Consider the following 22110-nt stretch of genomic DNA (forward strand, 5'->3'; position numbering starts at 1 on the left):
CAATACTAACATTACCTCAATTTGTGATGGAGTATGCACTGTAGAGGCCTTATTTTGAATTTGAAATTTTCATGAAATGTATTTCAGACTATTCAAAATAAATAGATTATCATAAATGGCAAAACATTTTGAATCCCACAGAATAAAAACAATTGATTTATTTTTAAAATTAAAAAATTGGTAAAAAAATCATCTAAATTTAATGTGAATAGATATTTGTAATTAAAGTTTCCTCTAATGAACAAATTTTACCAGGTATATTTGTTTATATGGCAAAGATAACAATGATACCATTAGGCCAACTAAAATTAATAAGAAGATTTTCATCCAGATTTTTGAAAAAAATGGGGCGGGTGGGAGGATTTATTTTTTTAATTTTTATTTCCTCCTTAACCATTTTGAGACGTGTTGTTCATATACACAATGTACAAGGGTAATAATAAGCTTATATCATGTTTATATAAGGAATTCTACATTTTTGTTTTAATTCTTAAATCAATATTTCCGATTGGCAACCATTGTTCTACATGTAATTGCCGCTTTAGAAACCGATTTTTAGTAAATAGCAAAAACGTGGAAAAATGTTCTCTTTTAGACTACATAGATCATTTTTTGCTTTCTAAGTTATGATTTATAGTGCCCATAAAATGAAGCATATGCATTGGTATGCAACACAAATATTATGAGTACAGAGTGAAATGAAAACTCAAACTGTGTTGAAAATACTAGGGTTCATGCTTTTAAGATTCTTATGCAAGGTGCAAATATAATTACAATGTAAAACATGAACTGAACCAAAAAAAAAAGTTATTTAATAACTCTATTGAAGGGCTGAAATGACAGTTTTGGAGGTAAATCTAAGCCATGGCAGCTATAATACATTTTGTACGTTGGCCGACTCTTTGTACTCAATATACGGTCATAAATCGCACAAGTTCGTGCTTGTGTTAATTTCTTTATTCCAGTCATGATTTTGTATCAATGTGTTCCACGATTTTTGCGCTTTGGATATCATTCACAGTCTAAATTTCCTTACACAATGTCATTGTATAAATAAAATAATCGACGGTTTTATATTCACTGAAATTTGTGACAAACCGTGATTACCGTTCTTGGACAACGCCAATTACTCGTAAGCCGAATAATGTATGTCCTTCTATAGTAATCAATCTATATTCTCAAAAGATAATGTTGTCATCATTGAGCAGAAGAATATGTCGACTTATATTACTCGAAGAAATACGAAAACCGAAATTTGAAAAAGGAAGTTTAAATGAATCGAAATTATCGGCGGTTACCGGTAACGTAAATGAACAAAATCCGGAAATCGTATATTTTTAAAAATAAAAAAAATCGCAGCGGGACATTTTCAGAGGGCGGGCGGGAATGAAAATCTATCAATTAATTTTAATTGGCCTTATTTGACTGCCAAAATTTGGTGATCATATACAAAAGAAATATTAAGTGCATTTCAAATATGAAATTCTTGTATATCTGTATCTTTCCTCTATCAATTTTCTTCCAAAATGACCTGAAAATAAAATCATTGTTTCATGGCTATTATTAATTATAATACTTTTAAATAAATGAAATGCAAAACCACCTGTTAGTGCTAAAATTGAATTTTTCAATTTGAATTATCAACCTACTTTAATAAAGATTTTTTTCACATCTCCCCTCTGATTATAGAATCCATCTGCAAGAGATAGTTTAATTTGCAAAAACTAATCTATGAAGAGTATAAAAATAATGTTACTAGCTACAGATAGTAAAATGTATTTTGTTTCGATAATGAAAAATTTGATGTCATATCCAGAATGAGCAGGTAGGCATTTCAATGTGTGGTTTATCATTAACATCTACATCATTAGGTCTCTGGTGGAGAGTTGTCTCATTGGCAAACTTAATACCACATCTGATATCTAGCTGGGTTGGAGTAATATAGATAATTTATCACAGTTTTTTTTGTGTTTATCAACTTGAAATAGATAAAATTTGAAATCTATTTTTTTTATACTAAAACATATAAGGGCTGTTCCAGAAAATACTATGTCCCCCAAAAAACATATAAGGGCTGTTCCAGAAAATATTATGTCCCCCCAGTGAAGGTATTTTTTTTTAAATTTTATGTGGGTGGTTGTATTTGAAATACCAAAATGCAAAGGGAGTGTTGTTCTAATTAATTTTTATTTCTGTGGGTGGTGGTGGTAAAAAAAAATGCTGTCCCTGTTGTAATATGAAAAAATAATTTGTTTTATTTTGTGAAAAAAAATATAGTCTAACGTAAGAAAAGTTTCTTTTACAAGGGATAACAGATATGATATGCAATGCAACTAAAACACACTAGACTACAAGATATATTTACTTTGTTTGATATTTAAAATTCATGATTTCCCTATACCTTTGAAATCAACAAAGAAACTAATGAAATGCTTCGCTGAGCGCAGCCTGATACGACCGCAGAGGGAGAACCATGAACAGTTAGGGCAAATTTGGACACAATATTCAAGCTTGCTACTGTCTGAATTTGGATTCTGATCAAATTTTTGACATAATATTGGTTTCTGACAAGAAACAAATGTTGTCAAAGATCTTAAAAATCAATTGCGCAATACTGTGCATTTAAAGATTTCTTCTTAAAACTTTACAAAAAATTTGAAATTAAAAAAAGTTTGAACCCCCCCCCCCCCCCTGGAGCAATTACCCCCAAACTCAAACCCAGCCTTCCCTTTGTAGAATGGAACCATGTAGGCAAATTTTAGAGAGATCCATACACTTAAACACAAATTATTGTCTGGAAACTAGAAAACAAAACTTGTTTTTGGCCTCTTTTTTGCCCCTGAGTCCTGCATGTTTGGGGCAATTAATTACCCCCAAACTCAATCACAGCCTTCCCTTTGTGATATGGAACCTTGTGGTATAATTTCAGAGAGATCCATTGTCCCATGAAATTGTGTCTTCTTGAACTATATTTCACAGTTCATCTGTGAAATTTCGTTCACGGGACAGAATATCAATATTGTAAACTAAAATTTGTAAGGGTTCCGCGGAACCCAGTGTCTCGCCTACTTTTTCTGTTAATCACAGGCTCAACAAAAATGAGGAAGTAAATCAATAAAAATATTCCTCTTGATACTATCTTTTGATTGTAAGAAGCTAGTTTATGAATCTAATAAATGTTTAAAAACTTTAACTGCAGACTGAATGTAATGTTAACTGGAAGAAAACAAAATTTCCTTCTAGATACTAGCATTTGATCATAAACAAGCTTCTGTCCAAGTTTGGTACAAATCCAAAATAGTATAAGAACGTTATAAAAATTTTAAAAACTTAAACCACAGAGTGAATGTTTTGTTTCCTGGCAGAAAATCTAAGTCCATTTAAAATTAAAATACGGAAAAAATGGATTTATTTTTTTATAAAATTTCCTTCTAGATACTAGCTTTTGATCATAAATAAGCTTCTGTCAAAGTTTGGTACAAATCCAAAATAGTATAAGAAAGTTATTAAAATTTTATAAACTTTAACCACAGAGTGAATATGTTGTTTCCTGGCAGAAAATCTAAGTCCATTTAAAAGTAAAATAAGGAAAAAATGGATTAATTTTTTTACAAAATTTACTTCTGGATACTATCTTATGATCATAAACAAGCTTCTGTCCAAGTTTGGTACAAACTCAGGATAGTTTAAGAAAGTTATTAAAATTTTAAAAACTTTAACCACAGAGTGAATGTAATATTTCCTGGCAGAAAAACTAAGTCCATTTATAAGTAAAATACGGAAAAAATGGAATTTTATTTATACAAAATTTACTTCTGGATACTATCTTATGATCATAAACAAGCTTCTGTCCAAGTTTGGTAGAAATCCAGGATAGTTTAAGAAAGTTATTAAAATTTGAAAAACTTTACCACAGAGTGAATATTTGTGGACGCCGCCGACGGAATGTAGGATCGCTATGTCTCGCTTTTTCGACTTAAGTCGAAGGCTCGACAATAAAATAGTGTCTCCCTTAGTGAAAAATTGTCCCTAGTACTTTGACATAATTTCATAGATGTTTTATAAAAATATGTCACATGGGACAATTTTTCATAGTGTAGCTGTTTTTTCTGTCCCTAAAGAAGGGACATAATTTAGCAATCATTGAAATGTTTTAATCAATTAGTCAAATCATAATTGAAATTTAAATCAAGACAACAGATGTGAACAAATATGGAAAGTGGTGAATATAAACAGCTATATGACTTTTTGTTTGATGGTCAATACCCTCCAGAGTTTAATAATAATGAAAGAAGATCATTTAGAAGGAAGGCCAAGCAATTTGAAATTAAAAACAATGAAATGTTTTATATACATGCCTTTTAGACCCAAACGTATGCGCAAAAAGAAGCGACAATCGAGTATTTATGAATATTATTCATGATATTATTGATCTTGTTAAAAATGACAATCCAAAGATGTTAAAACAGTTCATTGATTCCTACTGTATATTTAAAAACAAATGTCGATTTAGTCTTATTATTTATTGTAATTAAATTGTTTGGTATTAGACAAGACTTTTATGCAATTTGGACATGATTTCACTATGAAAAAATATCCAACAAAGGTTAAAATAGAATATCTTTTCAAGGGACACTTTTACACAGAAGTGGCCAATATTTTATAATAAAATTCTGTCCTGGACAAAATTTCACAGGTCATATCCGTGAAATTTTGTCCATGGGACATAATTTCATGGGGGACACTATTTAATCCTACACATACACTTACACACAAGTTTATTGTCCAGAAACTATAAAAATACTTGTTTTTGGCCCCTAAATCCTGAACTGTTGGTACCATAACACCAAAAATCAATCCCAACCTTCCTTTTGTGGTATTGAACCTTCTTGTAAAAACAGCATCATAGCATTATGCAAACCCCAAAATATTTTTGCAGTCATATAAAAAAACATGAGGTTGTCAGGTGTAGGGCCTGTCTTGCATATTTTAGTGATGCACATAAACAAATACTTAATTCTGTCCCAAACAAAAGAGAAACATTTAATACAGTTTCAGGTTTCATAAATTTTGACACCAGAAACTAGACCATTTTTGATATTTAAGTGCTCACAAGTTAAACCAAGTTAAATTATCTCTACATCTATACAATTGTCATATGTGGAGCAGGATCTGCCTACCCTTCCAGATCACCTGAGAACACTCCCAGTTTTTGGTGGGGTCCTTGTTGCTCAGTCTTTACTGTTATATGTTTTGTGCACTATTGGTTGTCTGTTGGTCTTTTGAATGTTCATTTGGTATCGTTCTCTTCTCTTCTATTATAGCTTTTGATATATTAAGGAAAAAATGCAATATATAAAGAGAAAAATAAAAATAAATAATTGTGGATTTCTTGAATTAAATAAGTCAGTTTCCTGATAGATGGAAAACTCTATGCAAGAACTCAATAGAAGGTAAGCCAAAGGAGAGATTTTTTGTTACATATTGTTAATATTCCTTGGTTAAGTGCTCACAAGTTAAACCAAATTAAAATCTGTATGTGCTTGTCCAAAATCTGGAACCAGGAGCCTGAAATTCAGTGGTTAGTTTCCATATTAATTGTTTTTCATTTTATTTTGTCATAAATCTGGTCGTTATTCTTTTTAATTTGTCAAGTTCAGATCTTTAATACTCATTGTTGAAGGCATTATTTATTGTCCCTTATATCCACATCATTTGTGGATAGCTGTCATATTGGTAATCATACCACATCTCTATCTTTTTACATTCAACACTCACTTAATTAAGTTAAAACAACATTTGTAACTAAGGAAAGAGAAAATTAAGATATAAATAAACAGAATAAACTTGGGTAATTTACAAATCTATTATTTTCCTTTGTAATACAGTAAAACATCATATCATCTTATTCACCGACATCAACAAGTCAATATGAAGTGGAAATGAAGTATTAATGCTTGACATTTACTGAAGCAATCCTCTTTACCACAGGAATTTTATACAATGCTGGTAATGTAATCATACTGACCATTTGTTTTCAATTTCCAGTATCAGAAGAACTTCCAGTAGGTTTTTCAATGACCCAGCAAGGATTCACCTGAAAGAAGTAGACATTTTTTAATATAATTTTGACAGATTGGGGAAAAAGCATGTTCCACAGTATAACTGTGAATAATGACAATCTATTCCTGGCATATCAATACAAATAATGACCTAGCTTCTACAGTTCACATTTAAAAAAAAAATAACTGGTATGCATAGGACTTTACATTTAAATGAATATTTTTTGTGATGTTTATTTTTTAATTATTGTGAAAATTGTGATAGGTATATATAGGTTGAGCATAAAATATTGACAAGTTATTTTAATCACAGCTTTTTGATATACGGTCTGTCCATCAAGCCATAACATAAAATGGGAAATCATAGTTATATTCTAAAATGAGATGCAGGTCAAAACAAATTGTGTTTCAGAGAGAGGATATATCAAGTTGTCCAGAAAAACAGAAGATAGTTTGATCAAATTATGGCAATTGACATTTGTAGCATATTAGGTTTTGGTCTAGAGAATCACTTAAAAAAGACTTAATATGAGTTGTCAAATACACATCTGATGCAGCGCCAGATCATTGTAACTATTTAAAATCTTATAACTACTACTAGGTCGATATATCTGTAAGTGAACTGCAAGTCCCAGAGAGTATCACAAGCCAAGTTGCCAGTACTAAGGGCACGCTAAAACGGTTATTGATTGATTGATTTTTTTATCTAATAAAACTTTAAAATCATTTAAATTAATGAATACATGTACATGTTTTACCTCTTTAAGTATACTCAATACCAATCAATATTTACCCTCAATTTAAACTTTTGCGAAATATATAGAATATATATCTACAAAGCAAAAAGTAAATTAGTTTAAGATAACTATGTATGCACTATTTCTGGTAACACTATCAAACTTTCAAGCAACATTTAGATATAGTCGCTGTCCCCATCAACAGATCAACATAGCTAGCAGCAGACTAATTCTCGTAAACAACATGTTTACAGAGAAATTAACAGAAATCGATTTTACTTATTTCAGCCATATTGGGATAGTGGTAACTGCAGTTTCTATGATCAGTTTAACACCAGTGATGATTTTCTTTTTTTTAAATCAAAATCAACAGCTATTATCATTGAAATATTCTGCAGTTACAATTAATCTTTCAAGTTATTTGTCCACAAGTTACCATTATCTTTTTATTTAAGTTACGATTATCTTCCTAAAATATTTGATGGATATTATTTCGGTAATGAGGCCATACATGATATTTATAACACACATACACAACAAAACCATACAGATCAACCTGGCGGCTGAGTAGTTCTTGAAAACAACACATTTAAACGGAAAATTAGCAGAAATCGATTTTACTTATTTCTACCTCCGCCGTATTGGGATCGTGGTAACTGCAGAAATATAAAGTTCATAATTAGTAAGATGAAATCATCTCTTTAGTCTTAAAAGTTTTGTTCTTTACCGACCCTCATTGTCTATTTCTAGATGTCAGTTAAGATATGAGGCAGATTTACCTGTATCTGTTGAATCCTTTATTTCAAGTTCAATGGGATACATGCGTTCAACAAAGTCACCATTCTTTGAATTATTCAATAAAAGGAAATCATCTTTATAGCAAAATGTGAAGTTAAGGATAATGCAATCTTCTTTTCAATTCCCTCCTTAGAAGCTCCTGTACATGTATGAAGTCTGCCTCAAAAGAAAAAAAGAACAAATATGAGTACAAATGTATATGTTGATCATATGTTAAATTGTTTTCCTAGCCCAGAAATTTAGAAACGATCCAGGTAAACTTATAGATCCTTTAAAAAAACTTATTCGAAAAGGTTACCAAAATCAACACTGTAATTAGATCTTTGAATATTGCTTTTATTGGTATTAATATTGATTTGTTATCAGTAAATTAAAATCAAACTAAATATCATATAGTTATATACATATATATGGATGTTGCATGTGTATTAATTGATAATTTAATTAGTCTTAGATGCATGATTTTTTTTATTAGTTGTTATTGGCTTTGAACTACATGAACTAGCTGTCAGTAACTGTGAGTACTCTCAGATCTATACTTTAAGTGTTTGTGCCTGTCCAAGTCAGGACCCTGTTATTCAGTGGTTAATTAATTGCCATTGTTGCTGTGTTACATACAGTGTTCCCCTTTTTTCACTAAGGTAAGGTGGGTGTTTTGAAAAAAACACTTGCAACGGGGTGTTGTTTTTTTAAAAACATTTCCAACCTGGTTTTTTTTTTACTGTGGGTAGGGGTCACAAAAAGAAGGATTAGTATTGTATTCACATTTAATGGAATTGAACAAAAATAAATAGATGTAGTCACATAAACTGTCAAATATTCTTCTTTGATTTGATTTGACAAATTAGTTTTGTGCATCTCGGATAGCAGCTAGCTAGATGGCTTTTGCAGGACTCCCTTCTCCTGCGAATGCATGGCCTATCGATCCAAGTTTCTGTCCTGTTCCTCGCTTTAGTGCTGTATTTTTGGCACACAGAACAGTAATAATCTTCCTCTGTGACGATTAGCCATTTAAAGTCCTGTTCATATTTATCTTCGCTATGTGCCTTTTCCGTTGTTTTGATGCTTTTTTTCAATTTCAACAATTTCAATACAAATATCCATTTTAGTTGACTTATTTGGCCTAGAATTTTCCTTATCACCATCGTCATCTGCCTTTCTCTTCCCCCGATTAATAAAAGAAAACATTGAAATTTGACGATCTGCCATTTTTGTCTATGAAAACAAATCAGCGAGGAGCAATTAGTATTTAAATTTTTACGGTGTGGAACCGAAAAAAAAAAAAACGGAATTTGAAAAAAAAGCTGACCACCTGATGGAAAGGTGGTCGGCACAAAACTCTTGACATATTTGTTTTTCGTTCATTTTTTTGTTCATTAATTACTTTAGGCCATTAGTTTTCTAGTTTTTGTTGTTGGGATGTACAAGTACTCATCCATGTCCAATTTGTGTTTTTGTTACATGTAATTCTATTCGTATCCATGAGATGAGTTAAGCCTTTTTCAACTGATTTAAAGTTTATAGTCTGTTGTTATGATGTACTGTTACACCACTGTTCCTGGTTAGGGGAAGGGTTGGCGTCTTCAAACTAGTTTAATCCTGCACATTTGTATGTGCCTGTCCCATGTCAGGAACATATGTTACGAATTCAGTAGTTGTTATTTGTTGCTGAGTAATACATATTATTTTTTACATAAATTAGGCCATTAGTTTTCTCGTTAGAATTGTTTTACTTTTTTTTATTTTGGGGCTTTTTATAGGTGACTATGTCATGTATGTGGTGTTGGTTTTGCTCTTTGTTGAAGGGGTACGGTGACCTTATAGTTGTTAATTTCTGTGTCATTTGAAGACTGGCAATGTGGTTTACCTTAAAAACATCTTCTCATATGTGAACTGTTGGTGTCCACTTGTTATTCTTTGTCATATTGTCTGGGAATTGGTCATACCGTATCACTGCTGGATGGGATAGTATCTTGCTCTTAACTTCATCAAAAACTTTAAGGGCATCTGTACCTGAAAATAAGGATTTATTCATGTATGTGAATAATTAGCTAACTAATAGAATAGTTTAGAGGGATTTTTTCCCCACAAAATGACATCATAATACAATATTATCTTTGAAAAAAACAATACTACTGGAATTTATTCAAGAACTAATTATAAGAAACATTTATTGACATTCAATTCTCTCCATCTTATGGAGTAACGTTTATACATATCTGAACTTGTTCGATTCGCTCGTGTATGTAACAACATATTTGATTTTAATGGAAGAAATTTCTGTATTACTGAAAATTATTACATCAAAGTTTTTGATATCACAAACTTGTCAAAACATTTACGAAATATTATAATCGGTACAAGGACATCATTCATAAATAAAGATCAACATGTAGACATCTTATACGTTCAGGTATTTCTCTTTGGATGTGCAATTAAATTTCACATCAAATATTTTATGGTAATATTCTATACAAAGCACAAAAATGTTGTCAGTCACCCCAGTAAACCTCAGTTTATAAAAGTTTAATCTGACTTATTTAGAAGGGATATATAGTAACGATACTGTTTTGGGGTAATTAAAGATGGTATATTTTGGAATTAATATTGATTCATTCATAGGGTCGTTAAATCAGATGTAAACACATTTATTCTAAAACCAGGTACCGGTATTGGCAAGATACAGGATTTTCTCTCTGCATTGAAGACCCATTGGTGGCCTTCGGCTGTTGTCTGCTCTTTGGTCGGGTTGTTGTCTCTTTGACATATTCCCCATTTCCATTCTCAATTTTATGTTCTTCTCATATTTTTAACCATGGTATGATACTACACCCTAAACAGGAGGGATTATGCTTGATTTTCATATGATGAAGACATAATCTGTCAATCAGTTTAGTTCAAATCTGGAACTGGCATGTCAGTAACTGATAGTAGAACTTTGTAAATTTATGTATCATGGTCATTTTGCTTAGTTTCTTCATTTACAATGTACCTATTCTGACATGTGACTAGGACTTGTGCATAGTGCTGTTTGTTTATTCTACATTGGCTAGAGATGAAGACCTATTTGTAGCCTTTGGATTATTTCTGCTCTTTGGTGGGGTTGTTTTCTCTTTGACACATTCCCCATTTCAGTTCTCAAATGATTCTCAATTTTAGAATGTGTGTTCTTTTGAATTTAAATTTAATGTAATTTGCTGCAACTGAGTCTCCAATAAGAGTAGTATAAATTTTCAATGTTCATTAGAAAGCCAGAAAACGTTAATTCAAGTACAAAATCAGGTGATGTTGAGTACGCTAAAATAAAAGTTTTACATATTCAATAACTGTTCATACATGTATCTGTATCTTGGTTGCTGTTTCAAGTTTTCTTTCCTAATGTTGAGAATTGCCAAAAACTGCAGTCTAGGCACGGAGCTTCAACAAAGAAAATATAAACAAACCATTAGCATAATCAATCTTTTCACACAATATGTAATTATTATATTACCTATACTATTATTATTATACATGTTATATGGCAATTATAACTATTTGAATTTTTTTTCCATATTTTCAAAGTGTATTTATAACCACACACAAAACACTTAAGCAACACACAAAAAAACCAAGGGACTGGTTAAAAGTAAAACCTACATACAGTTGTAACAGTGGTTTGATTCCGCCAGTGGAGGATGAAAATCCCAAGTGTTTATAATCCACCAACAAAAATTCACTAGGGTTTTTAATCCAGGTCCAGAGTAAAATATTCACCACTCTTGATAAAATTCTATAGAGAGTTTTTTGAAGGGGAAATGTATAAAAAATGGGGCTTGGTATTTTTGGGGGATATTTGAATTAACTATTTAACTTGCATAGCTGATTTATGTAAAAAATGGACAAAGTAAACTTAGTGTTTTTCATCCATGGAATGTTCACATAAATGTTTTGAACCAGGATTCTGATAATGTAGGATTTATTAATGTCCACCGGACATTATTTCATAGTAAATACTGTCCATGGACAATATTTACTTATTTAAATGTGTCCCGGACACAATTTCCTATGAAATTATGTCCTCAGGTATGCAAAAGTGTCCATGAACATGGACATTATTTAATACTATAATTCTGTAATTGCTAACTTTAAATACATTGTTACTTTGACAGAGAGTTGTCTCATTGGCACTCATACCATCCTTATCTTCTTATTTTTTAATATATATATATATATATATATATATATATATATATGCACACGTATAAAAATTGCGGTTTTTATCCAACGCAATCATAGGTTTGAACGTCGTTTTCAGTTTAGACTTGTATATGTTTTCAACATATATACATGTATAATGATTTAAATTCAAACAAGTAACAGATGCTGTTCAATATTATTTTCCTTGGAGGACACAATTTGATAACAATTACTACGAAAACTAGTCCTGTAGGTGGACCATATTTCATAACTTTTGCTGTAAAATTCTGTCCACTTAGGGGACAATATTGCATGGCAATGGACATTATTATTTAATACCAAAATTCAATATTTTCTTTTGCCTTCTTCTCATGATAAATATAGTTAAGTTCTTCACATTTGATTTTATACTTTACACACTCCCTTCTTATTGTTCTTCTTTCATTGTTATTAGCATTAGCTGGGTATTTCTTAGAACTTAAATGTATCTATATTCACTTCCATCCATTATTTGTTTGTTTATATAAATCAATTTCTACTCAATCCTTCTGATTTTATTAAAATTTCAAGTACAATAAAACTTTTTAATGACCTTTGTATTACTTCCCTTGGAGGACACAATTTAATAGCAACTAGTATGAAAACTTGTCCTGTGGGTGGACACTATTTCATAACTTTTGCAGTAAAAATCTGTCTACTTGAGGGACAATATATCATGGCAATGGACATTATTAAATACCAAAATTCTATGAAAAACTGTCCAACTGGACACTTTTTCACAGGACACTATTATGGCTTACAATAACACTAGTGATTTTGAACCAGGAATTATTACACTACTGACTAGTGATTTTGTACCTGGAATGATTGCACTAGTTACTATGAACTGGGATTTATCACACTTAAGTATTTAAGATTCATATACAGTGATGTCTTCTGATGAACTATTTTAGTACTCACTTTGAACACTACATGATAACACAATATAATGATTTATTTACAAATTAAATTTTGATAATTTTTCTAATGAAAACCATCAATTAAATCATATAATATATGCTTTTAAATTGTCACTAAATTGTAATATTCATATATACTGGATTGCCAAAGTTTTTCTGTGCATTTGCGTTTTGGTAGACTTCGATATAAAATCATATCTTCAATGTCAATATCTATTTATAATGAAACTGGTTCCTTGAAAACTATTCTAATTTTAACCTATTAATTTATGTATTAAACAATAAACTGGTCTAATATAAACACAAGAGTGCACATCCTGAAATGTCTCGCCTTCTTAAATACTAATCATTGATATTATGTTGATAGTCCTAAATATAAAGCTTTACTACAACTATCACATAAACTTAACATGATCCAAGAAAATGAGGTCACTGTCATATAAACCAAACAAGAAATACATGTACACCTTACAATTATTCAATACACAAAATATAGCTGACCTATTGCTTATAGTTTCTAAGAAACAGACTTAACCAAGAAAACTAAACATTGACCAATGAACCATGAAAATGAGGTCAAGGTCAGATGAACCATGTCAGACAGAGATGTACAGCTTACAATTCTTCAATACAACAAATATAGTTGACCTATTGCTTATGGTTTAAGAAAAACAGACCAAAACACAAAAACTTAACGCTGAGCAATGAACCGCGAAAATGAGGTCAAGGTCAAATAAAACCTACAAGACTGACATGTACATCATAAAATAATTCCATACACCAAATATAGTAGACCTATTGCATACAGTATAAGAGAAATAGACCAAAACACAAAATCTTAACTATAACCACTGAACTATGAAAATGAGATCATGGTCAGATGACACCTGCCAGTTGGACATGTACACCTTACAGTCCTTCCATACACCGAATATATAAGACCGATTGCTAATAGTATCTGAGATATGGACTTGATCACCAAAACTTAACCTTGTTCACTGATCCATGAAATGAGGTAGAGGTCAAGTGAAAACTGTCTGACGGGCATAAGGACCTTGCAAGCTACGCACATACCTTACCATATATAGTTATACTATTACTCATAATGAGAGAGAAATTAACATTACAAAAAATCTTAACTTTTTTTTCAAGTAGTCACTGAACAATGAAAATGAGGTCAAGGACAATGGACATGTGACAGACGGAAACTTCGTAACATGAGGCATCTTTATACAAAGTATGAAGCATCCAGGTCTTCTACCTGCTAAAATATAAAGCTTTTAAGAAGTTAGCTAACGCTGCCGCCGGATCACTATCCCTATGTCGAGCTTTCTGCGACAATAGTCACAGGCTGGACAAAAACAATGATCAAGATAGACGCTTTCACACTATTTACATCCAATATTTTCTAGTGAAAAACAGTCACCTGGAATAAAAACAGGGTGGAATGAAAATACACTTACACAGCCAGGGTAAGTGATGTTGACATTGCCGGTATGTCATTAGGTCTTACCTTGTTGATACTTAAACATGTGCTTGTGGATTACTCATTTAGCTGAGTTGGTAGAGCAGAGACTTTCTGTGCAAAGGGTCACAGGTTAAAATTCCGATTGGTACAGTAATTTATTTTGGAAAGCAAATAATGATCTCTGGGTTATGTGTAATTGTATTTGCAATTTTGGTATTTAGCTGAATTTTGTCTCCTTGTACAAATGTAACCTGAGATCAAATCTGCACTTGGTCAAATTGGTACCTTGTTAAATCGGCACCCGATGTAGTCATTTCGCCACCCATGTTAAATATTTTCAGTATTTGAAGCAAATAGATTAAAATAAACAAGGCGTTGTCTAGAAATATTGACTTATTTTCATTTTTGGGTGGTTTCTGTGCATGTATTTTTTCCATTCAACTTGATGTGTATTCGCGGTATTTATAGATATTTTTATGCATGTTTTAACCAGAGACATATATATGTCTCTTTTTTAACCAACATGACTAAAGGAGAATTTTCCATTATTGTTGGTTTAATGCTGTTTAAACTTTCCTGAAAAAAACCACCTTAATTGACATTCAAGGTTGATTAGTGATAGTAATGAAAGGGACTCATAATTTCCCCTTTTCCTGCTTCTAATTTTCTCATGATCAAACAACAACAGCTTGTGTAATGGCTTCATGTATTTTACTAAGTTTTTAAAGTAAAAAAACATCAATAACAACCCGTTTAGATTTAAAACAAACAAACATGTTAATAAATTATGTAATAATAACTGTAATTGATAAAAGTTATTAATATCAATTGAAAAGATAACTATTCAAAACGTCAGTCATAGATTGTTGAGAAAACTTATAATATGTATTCTAACTGCTTGGTGATTTTTAACTATACATGCTATATGTAGATGTAATGAGTAATATAAATTAAAAAGATAAAGCCAAACCCCAACAATAATTTAAAGATAGAAAGATCATTTATACATTTTTACTGAGATTTTTTGAATTATTTATCTGTTTATATTGTATCAAATAATGAAATATTATTGGATTTGACTAGATGCCGATTTAACCAGGTGCCGATTTGACTTGTACCCTCCCCCCCCCCCCCCCCCCCCCTCGGATATTTATCATTCTGTTACGAGGGAAAAGATAGTACTTTCACAAACGTCAATGTTGACATTGTACAGATGCAGGATCCGCTCACGGTTTTTGAGAGTGTTTGAAAAGTTAGGTCGTGTTAACATGAAACAGTAATGCTAAACCATGTCAGTATCGACCCCTGTTATGTGCTTGTCTATATATTTTTACCGATACATGCTTTCATGGCAAATAAATCATAGAATACATACCTTTGATCGCTTCAAAATTCCAAAAATGGCGGCTGGAAACTTACAAATAACACGTGACTCGTGACGTACGTTGTAGATCTGGGTGCATACCTAAAAGTAGCACCGAGGTTTAGCCTAGATTCCAATAAAAATAATTTAGAACATTAAAAAATAAATCGAGTGATAAACGGGGCGATAAATAGGTTAAAACATTTATAAATCCTGGTTTATATTTGATATATATTTGTAACTGCTTTTCCAAAAAAATGCATCTTAATTAATGTAAACGAAAAAATATATCTTAAAAAATATTACACTGCGAAATTGTCTTATAACATATTCTTTATTCAACTTGAGAGCGCTCAAAATAGTAAACAATACCATGGCACATGAACATATTCTCAAAAATTATATATACAGATTATGCACATGCAATGTACAGATTATTCTCAATAATTGTTATGAAAAGTATGCTTCGCATTATGTCGATTTATGTCATATAATGCTTATTTAATAAATTTCGTATCCAATCCATCATGCAGGTATGGATAATCCAACTGTTATGTTTAAGGATGTTTGCTACTCTGTTTCAAAATAACAAGACTGTTATGAATTTATAGAATATCATAACGGAACTTAAAAAGAAGAAAAAAATGATAGGTCCGTGTGCTTGTTTTTGAGATATAAGCAATTGAAAATTTGGCGGGAAATGATTCTCTCTAGATTTTTCATAAAATTAACATTTGCAGCATTTTCTTTCAAAAACTATGAAAAAATAACAAGGTTTTATAAGATTTTCAAATATGACTTTTTAATCTATATGTAATAAAATTATGAAAAGAAAAGTAGGGCTTAATGGGCAAATTTTTTAATGGGTACTAAATGGATAAAACCAGAGGATTCCGAATATCTGACAAAAATGAGCGAACATCCTTAAGTCATATATGCTTATTTTGATACATTTTGCATCATGCTGGAGTGAGAACTGAGGTATCATCTAACTGATCCGTCATAGCAACTATTTTCCAATAAAACCTAAAAAGATGAAGAAAAAAATGAATATAGTTTCATTTTTCAGTCTGATGTTTATTGGCCAAAGAGCTATTGCCTAGCTTCAGGTGGAGGTATATATCTAAAGCCAACAAATAAAAAGCCGTTTTTACAAAATAAATAAACTTTTTATGATTCCGAGTAAGCAAAATCAGTCTTTTTAGAATAGCAAGCATTCGTTAAAAAAAAGAAAAGAAAAGGACTATTTAGAGTATTGTTTTAACTATAATTTTTTAAGCTGTCGCTTATGACGACTAATATCGTAATACTCCATAATTACAATTTGTGTTGTTTCAAAAACTGACATAAGCAGTCGCTTACCGCAGAAGTTGTTCCCGGCGTTGATCCGGGTAATATAACAAGTACGTTGTTAACCTTATTAGTGGTAACACTGAAACTGTAATACTACGCCATAATATCCCGGAAAAGATCCGTGTTTGTACTAAGTAATATGTATATATTGTACGTTGTTAGTTCTACAACTTCTAACATTTGTACTGTGCAGTATAAAAGTATACTGTTATTAGTACTACTAGCGGACTAATTTTACTAATAGATTTCCACTATTACTGTCTAACATTGCAGGATCGGGTGGATTCGCTACGGTGGAGTTGATCAGTACGTCGAAAAAAACGTCACTCAGTCATTTTGAAATTTAAATTACAGTAACACATTGCTTACGGCGGAGGATGACAAGCATGACTCTTTCAAAGCGACAAAGGATCGAACAAGAACCACGTATTGACTTCTATTTCACAATTCCACTCAACAGAAAGTAATACTCTATTACACTCTCATGAAAAAAAAGTTCCACAGCAATATTATTTACCTACAAAAATATGTTTAACCCCAGACGCCCCAGCCAATTAATAACATTGCTGAATAGTGATCCCCAGTCAGTAAGCTCTAGATAGATTTAAAGTCTAAGGTACGGACCATTTGATTTGATAGGGCAGTCTGAGATATTTTAGAGAAAAAAATGTGACCCTGATTTTTGCCTTAAACAAAAATTCTGGCCGTATCTGTATTGAAAACAATTCTCGTGTCCCCTTTTTGCTATCAGAAAAAAAAATCCAACAGAATTATTCAGCATTAAATGAACATGGTGAATAAAAAAACGGGCGTAAATTTTTTTTGGGTTTTTGCATGTAAATCCCATATCTGACCGAAATGTCTGTGTCGCCGAACTGATATACTGAATACTTTTTTCAAGGCCCAACAGCAACCTGCCTGCTGGGTGTGGCCTTTATGTCTCCATTTGTCGACCGTCATTCACAACTTCGTTGTCATTTGATTTTCAGACTCATTCGTAGCCTTTGGTTGATTTGGGACCCCTCACTTCCCTTGTTGGGTGAACATTTCAACCAAACATTTGGATAAAAAATGCTTGTTGGTCTTTGTTCGTGTCGGTCGTATTATAAACTTCATTGAATAGCCGCATATCATCATACATGTTTACAAAAAGAAATCTGTGAGGTTATGCTAACTAACCATACAACAAACGAGAATTTTCCATGTCCATTTTTTACTGACAAATCCCACATCAAATATATTAGTTGTACATAGCTTTGGATCCATTCAGTCATTTTATAATAGACAATTAATGGGGAGAATGCGGCATCAAAAATGTCCAACCCTAGCTTACACTTTAACTATAAAATATACATGCCCCACGTCAGGAACCGTTAAAAATGTGCATTTTACACTTATGTTTTTTAGCCCAAAAAAGGGCTAAAAAAATTTTCGCCTCGCTCCGCTCGGCGAACTTTAAATACTACGCCCCCCTTTCCAAAATCCTGGATCCGCCCCTGTTACCAATAAGTGAATATTGCTGTAATCGCCAGTTGACTCTGATCTTAGATGACATTGTTAGTTGTCTTCCTATATCATTTATTGCGCCTAAATGACGATTTGTTTTAGAGCCTCTAGTCATCGAATGTAATTGAAACATGTGAAAGGAGTTGTTAAAATAGACCAAATACTAGACTAAGTATATCTTTTGAATGAACAGAGTATATAAATTTTAATATTGATATACAATATTACGCATGTTTTTATGCCCCACCTATGATAGTAGAGGGGCATTATGTTTTTCGGTCTGTCCGTCCGTTAGTTCGTTCGTCCGTCCGTCTATACGTCCGTCCGTGCGTCCCAAAGTTGGTTTCCGTTCTCTAACTTTAGTTTGCCTCAACCAAATGTTATGTTACTTATACATAATGCATATTACTACATAATACAGATTAGGAAATAATTTGGTGGCGTCACTTTTACCATTCTTGAGTTATGTCCCTTTATAAACATAAAAATTGCTGAATTTTTTGTTTCCGTTTTCTAAATTTTATTAGTTTGTCTCAACCAAATGTTATAAAACATTTACACAACTGTTCTAGAGTTATGCGTGTTTACAAATAGAAAAATTGCTGAATTTTTAGTACCTGTTCTCTACTTAAGTTAGCCTCAACCAAATGTTATGAGACTTACACACAATGCTTATTACCACAAAACTCAGATCAAGTTCAAATTTGGGTAGCGTCACTTTTACCGTTCTTCAGTTATGTCCCTTTATAACTATATGATATGCAAGCGGGGGCATCATCTGTGTCCACATGTGGACACAATCCACATTTATTTGAAACGCTATTATTCCAATTCTTTCCTTATGCAAGTAATAGTACTGGTACAAAGACAGTATATTATAGACACTTGTCATTATTTACAAACAATTTCACTCAAATGTGTGAGCATTAATTGGAATCACCTTCACTTTAATGCCAATCTTAAGTAATTGGCATTAGGTGATATCTCTTGTATTACATAATTGAATAGACACTTTATTTTACGTCACTTTTACCGTTCTTCAGTTATGTCCCTTTATAACTATATATGATATGCAAGCGGGGGCATGATTATGCCCCCGCTTGCATAAAAGCTCAATTTATTTAAGAAATTAATGCTTCTTTTTGTAATTTTTGAATGACTAGCGATTGTTGTTAGCCAATCAAACTAACGGATTCTCGTGAAACATACATGTAATGTAATTATTAAATCTCAATACACAATTTATTGCCAATTATTGACCTTGATACCCTATAATCACGTTATGAAATTATTCTATAAATGATGTCTCAAAGATGAATGGTTAAGTATTAAAAAGATGCATTTTTGCAAAGAAAATACAAAAACAAAATAAGTATATACTATGCATGCAGGGTCTATTTTACTTGTGAAATCAGTGTTATATTCATCTGATATGAGTCAATGATTTAGGTAAATTTAAGTTACAATTATAATTGATTTGCTGGGAACAATAAACAACTACTATATTTATAATATGCATAACTTTAACCAGGGCATTTTCTGCAATTTGATTTGTTTATTCTCCGTTTTATTGCTATTTAACAGTGTAAGGCTTTTTTGTACATGTATTTGAATACCGGTACTTTTTTTTTATTTTATTTTTTATTTATCTCAATGAAGATTTTTTTTTATCTCAACGAAGAATGAACATCAATTTAAATAAAGATGAATTATTTAATTTTTGTTGTTGAAAAAAGTTCATTCACAATGCCTCTTTCTGGAAATAATTAAGTCAAACTTCAATAAAAAAATATATTACACCTTACGACACCTTTCTTTAAAGATGTCTATTTCCAATCATGTCATCAGTATTTAATTAAAAAAAGAAGATCTTTTAAAAAAATCAGTACCCCTTCTAAAAATAGAAGTATCAAAAGAATTTGTATCAATATTGAGAAATTCTCCATTTTTGAGCAATTGTATACATTTTTTTTAGTATTATTAGGGGAATGAAATAAAAGTGTTCATCTTCAGTGTCATACAAAATCCAAAATCAATAAATGATCCTCAGATGAATTAGAAAAAATGAATACCTATGTTTCAACATAGAAATACTCCCAAAAGCAACCATTTACAAGTAAATTTAGGGAGACAAGCTTGTTATTGCAACTGATAAATTAGGGACGCAACTCTTCCAGTTTTTCCATCTGTATTCAGTGATTTCGATTACTTTGATTGTCAAAAGTACCTTATATTTTTTTTTATAGAAGAAGTACACTTTTTTCTGAGAATTTCATGAGCTGAAAGGGGTGATTTTAAAAAGGAAAAATAACACTGGTAATTTTTTGGTGAAATAATAGTCAAAATGATGACGTTCTACATTTCAATCCTTGTGTTTTCTTTTAAACTTATGATTTTAGATTGTCCCTTGTTTTCTTCTCTGTTTAAAGTGTTTAATATAAAAATAAGATGTGGTATGATTTCCAATGAGACACTTCTCAACCAGAGACCAAATGACACAGAAGTTAACAACTATAGGTCACCATACGGCCTTCAACAATGAGCAAAACCCATACCACATAGTCAGCTATAAAAGGCCCCGAAATGACAAATGTAAAACAATTTAAACATGTCAAACGCAAGTTAACATTTTGGGCTAAGATCATTTATCCAAAGCTGCGATGGTTGTCTCTATATAAATGTTTTACAGGAGCTTAAATAAAGAAAAAAATTATTGAAAATGAGATAACAAAAAATGTTGGACTACCTGTAGCTAACAAATGTCTTGATCACAGCACCGACGAATCTTTGATTATTAATTGTTATTTCTTTGAACTAGCTACCAGTAACTGCGAGTAGTCTCAGATTAAATGCTAGTAGTCCTTTGCTAATCTATGTTGATCATTGTCATTTTCTTAGCTTCTTCTGTTACATATTCTAACATCGGACAGGGACTTCTTTTAAACTGAGTTCTACTGTGCGAATTGCTGTGTGTTTGTTTATTTTATTTTGGCTAGAGGTATAGGGAGAGCGTTGAGATATCAAAAACTTCTTTTTATATCTATTAACCCCGCCGCAGATTTGCGCCTGTCCCAAGTCAGGAACCTTTAGCTTTTGTTAGTCTTGTGTGTGTTTTTTGTTTTTTTATGTTGGTTCATTTATATGTTTCGGAATTCAGTGTGGCGCCCATTTCGCTGAACTAGTCTACATTATTGTTTAGGGGGCCAGCTGAAGCTCGCGTCCTAATGCGGGATTTTCTCGCTGTGTTGAAGACCATTGGTGGCCTTGGACAGATTTCTTCTCTTTGGTCGGGTTGTTGTCTTTTTGACACATTCCCCGTTTCCATTCTCATTCTATTTAACCAGCTGATATATATATATAAAAATAAGAAGATGTGGTATGATTGCCAATGAAACAACTATCCACCAAAGTTCAAATGAAGTGGATGTAATCAATTATAGGCAACCATACGGCCTTCAACAATGAGAAAAACCCATACCGTATAGTCGGCTATAAAAGGCCCGACATGAAAAATATGAAACAATTCAATTGAGAAAACTAACGGCCTAATTTATAACAAAACAATTTACAAAAAACAAATATGACGGACATGAGCCAACGACAAACACTGAACTACAGGCTCATGACTTAGGACAGACACATAAAAAAAGGTGGCGGGGTTAAAAATGTTTGTGAGCGCTCAACCCTC

General features: G+C 31.8%; 2 long non-coding RNA genes across 4 annotated transcripts; both read right to left on the reverse strand.

Moving 5' to 3' along the window:
• Positions 1–1363: 1363 nt before the first annotated feature.
• Positions 1364–7716, reverse strand: LOC127710793 (uncharacterized). The gene is made up of 3 exons (XR_007986333.1): positions 7579–7716; positions 6029–6097; positions 1364–1531 (listed from the first exon to the last, which is right to left on the reverse strand). It is a non-coding gene; the product is annotated as an uncharacterized LOC127710793 (long non-coding RNA).
• A 4-nt stretch (positions 7717–7720) lies between these two features.
• On the reverse strand, positions 7721–15811 carry LOC127710794 (uncharacterized). 3 transcript variants are annotated; one of them, XR_007986335.1, is made up of 4 exons: positions 15576–15811; positions 10934–11014; positions 9544–9610; positions 7721–7753 (listed from the first exon to the last, which is right to left on the reverse strand). It is a non-coding gene; the product is annotated as an uncharacterized LOC127710794 (long non-coding RNA). The 3 variants fall into 3 exon arrangements; XR_007986334.1 differs by having other exon boundaries at positions 7722–7753; positions 9465–9610; XR_007986336.1 differs by having other exon boundaries at positions 7722–7757; positions 9465–9610.
• Between the last annotated feature and the right edge of the window lie 6299 nt (positions 15812–22110).

Source organism: Mytilus californianus, unplaced genomic scaffold (genome assembly GCF_021869535.1).
Source record: "Mytilus californianus isolate M0D057914Y unplaced genomic scaffold, xbMytCali1.0.p SCAF_8, whole genome shotgun sequence".
Lineage (NCBI taxonomy): Eukaryota > Metazoa > Mollusca > Bivalvia > Mytilida > Mytilidae > Mytilus > Mytilus californianus.